The 9180-nt window shown below is 31.8% G+C and overlaps 1 long non-coding RNA gene across 1 annotated transcript; it reads left to right on the forward strand.

Moving 5' to 3' along the window:
* The first annotated feature begins 3585 nt into the window (after positions 1-3585).
* Positions 3586-5101, forward strand: LOC118483706. The gene is made up of 3 exons (XR_004871128.1): positions 3586-4332; positions 4508-4550; positions 4895-5101. It is a non-coding gene; the product is annotated as an uncharacterized LOC118483706 (long non-coding RNA).
* The last annotated feature ends 4079 nt before the right edge of the window (positions 5102-9180 follow it).

The raw sequence follows: 9180 nt of genomic DNA on the forward strand, positions 1-9180 counted from the left end.
GAATCGAAACTGAAAGGGTCAACCAGTTATTAGAAAGTTACTCATGTTCTACTTTTGTTGTTGACAGGATCTATCCGATTGTGGAGAGTTTGAAGACCTTTGAAGAAAAGAATACTTCAGAAGAAAAGAAGTTTGCTGCAAAAGAAAACACTGATGATGAAAAGATTTCTGGTAAGAAACCAAGAGTTGCTTACAATAGATGTCCGCCCCCGATCAAAAATGGATATTCGCCTCGAAATCCAAATTCCGAAAGAGTCAAAAAGGCAATTAACTTACAATGGGAATCTGGGCCATCGGATAACTTTCCAGAAAATATTGATGTCACGTATACGTCATCTGATACTGATCATGAGTCCGAGTTGATAAAAAGAGTGATCGATCAGGTTTTAGATAAAAATGACAGTGAGGAATCAAAACCGGAGTCCAAACCCGAGTCAAAGTCTGGTTCCGATGCGTAAAAGCCAACAATCAAAAAGGACAAACGGGTTTATGACAAACAGTTTTTGCTATCAAAATCTAATTTGAATGATGAATTGGTCAAAGTTGCATATACTTTGAAAGGTTCTGACAAATTATATTCTGATGAGACTTTTCCAATTAGAAGTGTCAGATTTGAAATGATTCAAAAGGTTTTCAAAATTACAGAAATTAATATTTCTGAAATAAAAGATTTAAATCTTATTGGAAAACCTAAACAATACACTTCAAGAGACCAACAAAGAATTAACAAGAAAATGGGTTACAATTGTGGTTATAGTTTTCAAAAGAAACCAAACCATAATCGTAATTTCAAAAAGAAAGGTCTTGGTTTTAATCAATTGAAAAATTATAAAAATGAAAAAGTTTATAAACCAAAAACTGTGTTTGTTTCAGGAAAAACATCAGAAGCCGAGAAAGAACAAGCATTCAGAAAGCAGACAAATCAGGAATTCCTTGCCAAGAAGCAAGAAGATTTAAAGAAGAATGTTGTTCAAAAGAATATTGAATCAAGAACTTGCTTTCAGTGCAAAAATGTGGGCCACATTGCTAGAAACTGTCCGAAATCATTCAGACCAAAACATGAAGTTTCTCAAAAACTGAAAGAAAAGATTGTTGAGAAAACTGAACTAACAACCAAGAATTTTACAGGCTTTGAAAATTCAACCTTTGAAATAGGTGAATGTTCAAAGAATGTGATAAAAAGGAAAGATAATTTGAAAAATCAAAAATGGGTTGTTAAAGGTTCAGGTAACAGTTCTGGTGATGAATCTGTCTCCACAAAGACAGAGGAGCCACAGGTGGTTGTAAAAGATGAGAAGAAAGTTTCGATAGTGGACGATGTGAATTTTCCGCTACTAAATGCTAAAAACTTTAAATCTAAAATCGGAAAAGTTGAAATTTCAAATCAATTCTTTCCTAAAAAGAAAGAATTAGATGTTGAAAAAGCCTTTAACCCTGCTGTGAAAAGTATTTTTGGAAAAATGATTCAGGAGAAGGCTAAAGGGGTGAAAGAGTTTTATCGAGCTAAACGAAAAGATGTAACCCCAAATGAGACTGAAAAGGTTACACCCAAGGCTGGTCAGGCTTGGGTGGACATATTCTTCGTTGAATAGATACCTGACTTGCCGGAGCTCCCAAGTTGGTAATCGCGGAGCATGAATCGGCATCATTCTTTAACATGTTTGTAAAATTTGTAATGTTTGAATAATTTGTTTTGAAAAGCAGGAATTGCCGGAACTCCCAGGTTTGCAAGCGTGGAGTAGGAATCAGCACCTTGAGAATTCAACCAACAGATGGTAATTGGTTGAAAAACAGGTTTGAAATGTTTAATTGATAATCCTACAAGTGGTCCAATCACTGTTTCTACAAGTGGTTATTCAAGGTCATTAATTTGAACTTGAATTAACTATCATTCATAAGATTGGTAAGCAATGTGATGAAATGACCCCAAAACCTACAAATGGTTGATAAACAAACTTATTTTCCGGAAAAAACTATTCTGATTAAAACAAACTTAAATGTTTTGAAATCTTAATGGGAAAATAGTTTGTTGTGAGGGGGAGTTCTGATTGTTTATGCCAAGAGAATGGAGAATTGAGGCAATTCGATATCAGTTGTCATATTCGGTACAGTTTGTTTTCAATTTTCTTTAGATGTTTTTGAATTTTAGGGGGAGTAAGAATTTTCAGAAAATCCAAAAACAATAGAAAATTTGAAAAAAGCCAAAAACATGATAAAATTGAAAAAAATGAGTTAGGAAATGATAGTACATCAGTGGACTATCACAACACGCTAAAGAAATGTAAAGTTAAAAATGTGATAACAATCTCACTGCGGATGTGTCAGTAGGTTTTTACACATTTAGTAAATTGTTTTCGAGATATAAACCTAAATTCAAAACTTGCTTATCTTGTGGGGAACACTTCTTGGATATATAGGTAACCCCTGAAATCTCGTTTGAAAGGTCCCTCTTTCTGAGATACTAGGTCTTTATACTCAGTGATATCTGGGGTATTATCTCAGGACTTCTGCTGTATGGAAATACTGACCTAGTCCTCGTATAATACTTTCTGCAAATGCTTGAAAAATAGCATCACCCTCAGCAAGTTGATGAAACAATAAAATTGATAGTCACTACTGTTGTAACAAAAAGATCCTCTAAAGGGGACACACCAAAAGTCGAAGCCGTCATCTCTCTGCGTATACGGAAGTATCAACCTGAGCTCTCACGGCCCTCGCACATAACCCCTTTACAGATATCATCTGTGGTATACTCACCTGTAAGACTGAATATTGGGATCTGGATACGGGAGTATATTCAAGTGGTGGGACACACGAATAAGTTTAAGTAAATAAGACACTAATTGCGTATCTCTTACAATAGTTTCTAAAAGTTTAAAGGTTTAATCTTTAAGAGAAACTTATGTGTTGGGTAGAGGTTGTGCAGGAAAATTTGAGCCAGGTGATGATCCTAAACCAGAGGAGAGCCTGGTAATGATCTTGGAATGAATCTTGAAGCTGTAAATTCCAGTCTATGATCCCAGCAGTTCGAGGACGAGATTTAAAAACAAGGTGGGGAGGATGTAACATTCCCAAAAATTTTATTTATATAAAATATATAAAACTTATGTTATTAAAAGGATGCATCATGGGTAAGTTGACCAATGGAAATATGAGGTATTCTGGGCAAGCGTAGGAACCATTTAATAATTTAATTATAAAAATACATTATATTTGAACCTATCTATTTTAATGAAACTTGGTTCAAAATGTAGATTAGATTATTCTCGTTCTAAAAACATATTCATTGTTTTATAAAACGTTATATTTTGGAAGTTATGTGCGCCAAATAAGTGAAGCAACTAAATTAATTATAATAATAAAATAATTATAAAATTGAAAACCAAAACCAACAACATTCAACTTCTACGTGTACATTATAAAATAATTGAATAAATCAAAACTAACATTAAAGCTACATGGCTACGTGTAAGTATAAGAACTTGAATTCAATTAATGTAGGGATAGGTGTCCTCTTGGAAGAAATTCACTATAAATAGGAACACAGAAGATCATTTACAATTGCCCTTTTCATTCCTTTCTTTCTTCCCTCTGGTGTCGCCAAATTTCCATCTCTATTATTCTATTTTAATTATTATTTTTAATAATAATAAAGCCCTACCCGTTTTAAGTATTGTAACCCCTATCACTGATACCCTGTCCAAGTGACGTAGGGCCCCGTAATGTATGTCAAGGCTCTGCCTAAATTCATTGGGGTTCTGTCTCATGGCGTAGGGATAAAGTGGAATTGGGTTACTATAATTAAGTGTGAATGCACTATATATTTTATTAAATAATCCAGGAGCTATACCCAAAATATTGCCAACACTCCCAAAATATTTCTGACATCCCTAATATATTTAGAAATACTCCTATATGTTTTTAAATACAACCCGTATGTTAAAACCGAGCCCGAATTACGTTATAGTATTTAAAATAAATTAAAAACAATAAATATTAAGTTGAGGCGGGCCGCGTAAGACCCACCTCAACCTTACGCGGGCCGCGAGAGGTTAGAAAGGTGGCACAGCCCTGGGCCGCCACGTGGCACAATACCCGTCAAGCCTACACATCAACTCAGCATAGCTATACGTTGACTTTGGGTCAACGCGGGCCGCGTAAGACCTGCTCTCATTTGACGCGGGCCGCGAGAGAGTCCAGTATCAGCACTATATAAAGGAGCCATCGGGTTGAACTAGAATTCGTTCATTCTTCGATTCTCAATCTCAATTTCTGATAGTAGAGATAATAAGCGGGTATTATACCCCCTAATTAGCGAAGCTCTGCCTCGTTGTAAGTATCATAACCCCTGGATACGTATTAGATATGCCGCCCGATTGATCTAGGGTTCCGTAACGGCTGTCGTGGTTCTGCCCGAAGTAGTCGTTGGAATGCCGTCTCGGGGAGGGTATTACTAATGTTAAAATGGGTTATTATACTAACACGTGTGCATTGTTTATTTAACTAGATTATAACCAGGAAGTCACGAAGGAAAGCCCTATAATAGCAATGTGAGTAATCTCCTTTTTAACAACTGTTGTTACAAAACCTTAAATGTTTTACAATGCAATTTAGCAGTGATTGAGTCTTTGTAATTCTTCAATTACTGCCGGTATTACGGGGTTTTGTATACATTACTTGATAATCTTCACAATTGGACGAAGAGTTAGCCAATGTGTGATATGACCATAGCCACAGATACGGTCGAGTGGCAAGTACTGAATGAGTAATTGTGTAGATATAAACATTGTAATCGCCCTCAATACTGTTTAAATTGATAACATTTTTCTTGATTAAACTGGGATTCACTCACCAGTATTTCTTGCTGATAAAATGTTTTTAAAACGCGTTTCAGGTAACACAATGTGAAAGCCAATTAGAATAAAGCCAGCTCGAGAGCACTGACGGCTTGGAAAAATGTGGCTATAAAAGTTACCTAAAAGACGATGTTTTAAATTCAATAAAATAAGGGTTATCCCTATAAACATGTTGTAATAAGAATCTTGGGTTTTACCCGTGTGATTATAAAAAAATAAAATATGGTGGTTTTACTCTGATAAAATATTTCCTAACTACGGTCCTGATGAAATTTCCACTGCCAAAATAATTAATTAATATTGATACCACCGACACTGGCTCACGGCCGCCCGTTCCCAGGTAGTTAGGGGGCGGGGGTTGTGACAGAAGGTGGTATCAGAGCCTAGCAACTGGTTCAAGCCAAAGAAGTGTTCTGCTGACACTTAAATTTTAGATTCTGTGTTAGGAAATAACTTATGTGATTATGTGTTTTATATTATTTGACTATTTGTTAGTCTACAGTATGGGTAAGCAAAGAATTTTGGACATCTATCGTCATCTAGATAGTTCACCAAAAGATAAGGGAACCTCATTTCAACCAAATCCCTCAGGATACTCAGCAGAGATTGAGAAAGGAATATTCATTAGTAAGGCACAGTCTAAGAAACCGTTTGCCACTAAAAAGAGAAGTAGAATTATTAGAAAAAGTTAAGAGAAAATAAAAAAGTCACAACCAAAGGGAATAATAATTAATAAGAAACCATTTATTCCATATTTTAGAATATATATATATATATATATATATATATATATACTGTCAAAGCCACATTTCAAATATCACAGTTTAGGGATTTGAAACTTTATAAGACAATGAATACAAACTTAAATTATTTGATATCAAATAGAAGTGTTACAGCTATCTGTAATTTATAAATAGTTAACACAAAACATAAACAGAAATGGAATATAGTTTTATTTCAATATAAACTATTTAATTATTTGTGACTATTTTAAGCGCACTATATTGCAGTTATACAAAATAAAAATGGTATATCCCTCATATAGATACTTGATGTTAATATTAAATTACATCCCTTAATTATAGCTATAGTAGGTAAACCCAAAATTTTATTATGGCATATAATTATATGATACAGTGTTGAATACTCCTCATGATCAAAGGTACCATTATTCATTATGACCTACTATGGAAAGATGAATTAGATAAACAATGGGTAAATCTCCATATGTTAGCCACTACAACAGTAAATTCTAAGTTATAGTAAATAATTGAACCGCCAAACCAGTACCAGCACCCATGCCACCTATGAGCTAGAAACTTTAAAGAAACTTTGCCCATTAAATAAACAACTTAGTAGAGACAGGAGATAGAATAAACCTTACATAAAGGCATGTTGAGCATAATACTCCTATAACCTAGATAGACTAAAATAAGTTATTGAGGCACAATCACTAATATATTTTAAATTCCAGTGTAGTTGTAATAAATATATAAGTTGCAATGTTCACCATTCTAATCAATCTATTTTATGATTGTACCAAAATGTTTATACTAGAAATTTGTCTATGATAATTAATATCACCTACTCAAATAATATTTTAATATTCATCAAACTAAATTAGTTGTTAACAAAACAGTCATGTTTATGACTCTCTTTTGGAACCAATCATTTACTTTGGTTTAAAATACATATTGAAATATATGGTATAAAGCTTTAAAACTTTGTAGTTTTAATAATATTGTTTCAAAATAATTTATATTCCAATAAATAAAACTGAAGCTTTTAAATTAACCGAAAGGATTTTAAGAAATAATAAAAATTTTAAAAGATTGCGTTAGTGGATCTAGCCAAAGCAAGTTTTGAAGCCCAGGTGTTCTAATTTACCACTCCATTTTATCTTTTTTGGTTTATAACTAGTTGACCATAAGACTTCATACTTTCATAATTTTGTGAAATAATTAATGTTGAGATTACTTAAAGATTTCTATTAAAATACTTAGTAATAAAATAGATGGTTAAAAGAATATGATGGGTATTCATGATTTAATAAAATCATTTAAATTTTTTTAAGATTTGGGTTGGTTGGACTACGTAGAAAGGCCTAACTGAACGTTGAAAGCATTTCTTTAATATTAAGGTATGTCCAGACTAGGTCTTATGCATGAAAATAGTTAATATAAGATTATAAAATTAACTATAAGATTAACTAGTCATATTAGTTATAGAATTGTGTATCCTAAATTATAAAGAAAAGTATTCAAATCAGTTGGTTGATATATAATAGTTAAATAATACAATACTTTTAAATGGGTTGAGTTGATAAATTGGATGTTAAATTTATCTTAAGTAGTTTTGAAGTTCTCATACTTTAAAAAGATAATAATAAAAGAAATGAGATTAAATTGTGATTGGTTAAATTTAATACTAAAAGAATAATAATAAAGATGAAGGTTCTCATAAAATAACTGTAGTAATAAAATACCAGTGATGTAACCGTGACACAAATAAAGTCGGTTACGTGAATCTATAAAAGATCTATTTAATTAAATACTTGAAAAATAGATCTAAAAAATGTACGAAATAAAGTATTAATCTTAACATATTTTGAATATAAAATAGACATACTTTGATAATATGGGATGAAGTACGCTACAAAAAGTTTACCCGCTGCTCTAGCTAATTGTCTACCCTTTCCAAGTGTAATTTCTAAAAAAAAAAAAAAAAAGAATCACATTTTTGAACAGAGGGTAAAAATCGTAAATTAATGTTATGTAAGCTTATACTATATATTAATATTTTATAACTAAAGTTTCAATTACAGAAAGTGATTTATGTATAGTATATATATATATATATATCTTGGTAACCCATAATTACAATGTTATGGATCACCTATGCACATATTCTTCTAAATAATGCCCCTCAATCTTAAATGTATATTATGATTGATTCAAAAGGAAAAAGGTAGGAGTGTGATAATTAGAATAAATATATAGATGATTACTTGAGAAGAAATTATTAAGGTAATATAAATAGTGAGCCTGTTATAGTTTAACTCATTAGTTAAAAATGAAATTGTTCTTATGAATCCAGAAAATTTATATTTTGAGTAATTTATTTCCCTAAACTTTTAATTCCAAAATCTTATATTCGACAGAAATTTATTTCAATATACTACTTTGATAAAAGGATAAAATAAAGTCATAGAAATAAGCTTAATGATTGGTACTATCGGATGTATAGTTATTCTTATATGCGTGTATTACATAAGTTTAAATATTAAACTAGAGATTTGAAAATTTCGTTTGTTTCTAAATAATAAATATACACATGTATATACATGATAGAATCTCTTGATGGTATACACAATATAATAATTAAATATCTTTTAAAGATAAACATAAGAGAAAATAGCACTAGTAATTCTTATGAAGACATGAAACCTATTATATTTTAAAAAACCATCTATCTCAATAAAATATTCCTTGCGACGGAATCTAACAATATATAAGCATAAACAAAGTTAGTTGTAAGCATACTTATTACATTAAACCTAGCTATAATATCAATGGAGACAATGATATATTTGAAATTCCATTCTCCAAAAAGAAAACCCCAATAATATCTATGCTTAAATGAAAGAGTTAGGATATTGATATTCACTGGTAACAACCAGAACAGTATTTAGACTTGAATCTAAGAAAAATGCCTTAGTATAAAGCTTTGAGATAAGCCAATTACTTGCGTAGATAAAGTATGATGGTTATTAGTATTCCGTGAGGATGATGACTAGAACAGTGCCTGTATGATAAATAAGCAATAACAACTGGCCACTGTTATTTCTTGTTTATTGATACTACTCGGTTCTAGAATATGATCCATCTTGAGGATACTAATTTCCTTGTTCCTTGATACAAGCCATGATAAATGATGTACTTCTGAAATCATTAATTGAGAAAATTCTATTTATGGGAAATACAATGATAACTACCTCTCCGGCGAAACCGGGTAAGATGGGGTGTGTGCTATAATAATGGAATTCCCTAAATAGTACCATGACCTGATGTTTGACTTGTGAATCTATTTACATTATGGATAATGTGCATACTACAGTATATGAAATATTATATAGACATGTATGTCTATAAGGAAATCCAAAGACTATATTGATTGGCAATTAGGAATAAACCACGAACAAGTGTGTCAATGATAACTTTAGACTTATTTATTAGGAATCTCTCGTATACGTCTATAATTTCGATATCAAACATTATTTCGTTTGATCATCCGTTTCATAGTTCGTGCGACAAGATGAACAACA

This window comes from Helianthus annuus, chromosome 11 (assembly GCF_002127325.2).
Source record: "Helianthus annuus cultivar XRQ/B chromosome 11, HanXRQr2.0-SUNRISE, whole genome shotgun sequence".
Lineage (NCBI taxonomy): Eukaryota > Viridiplantae > Streptophyta > Magnoliopsida > Asterales > Asteraceae > Helianthus > Helianthus annuus.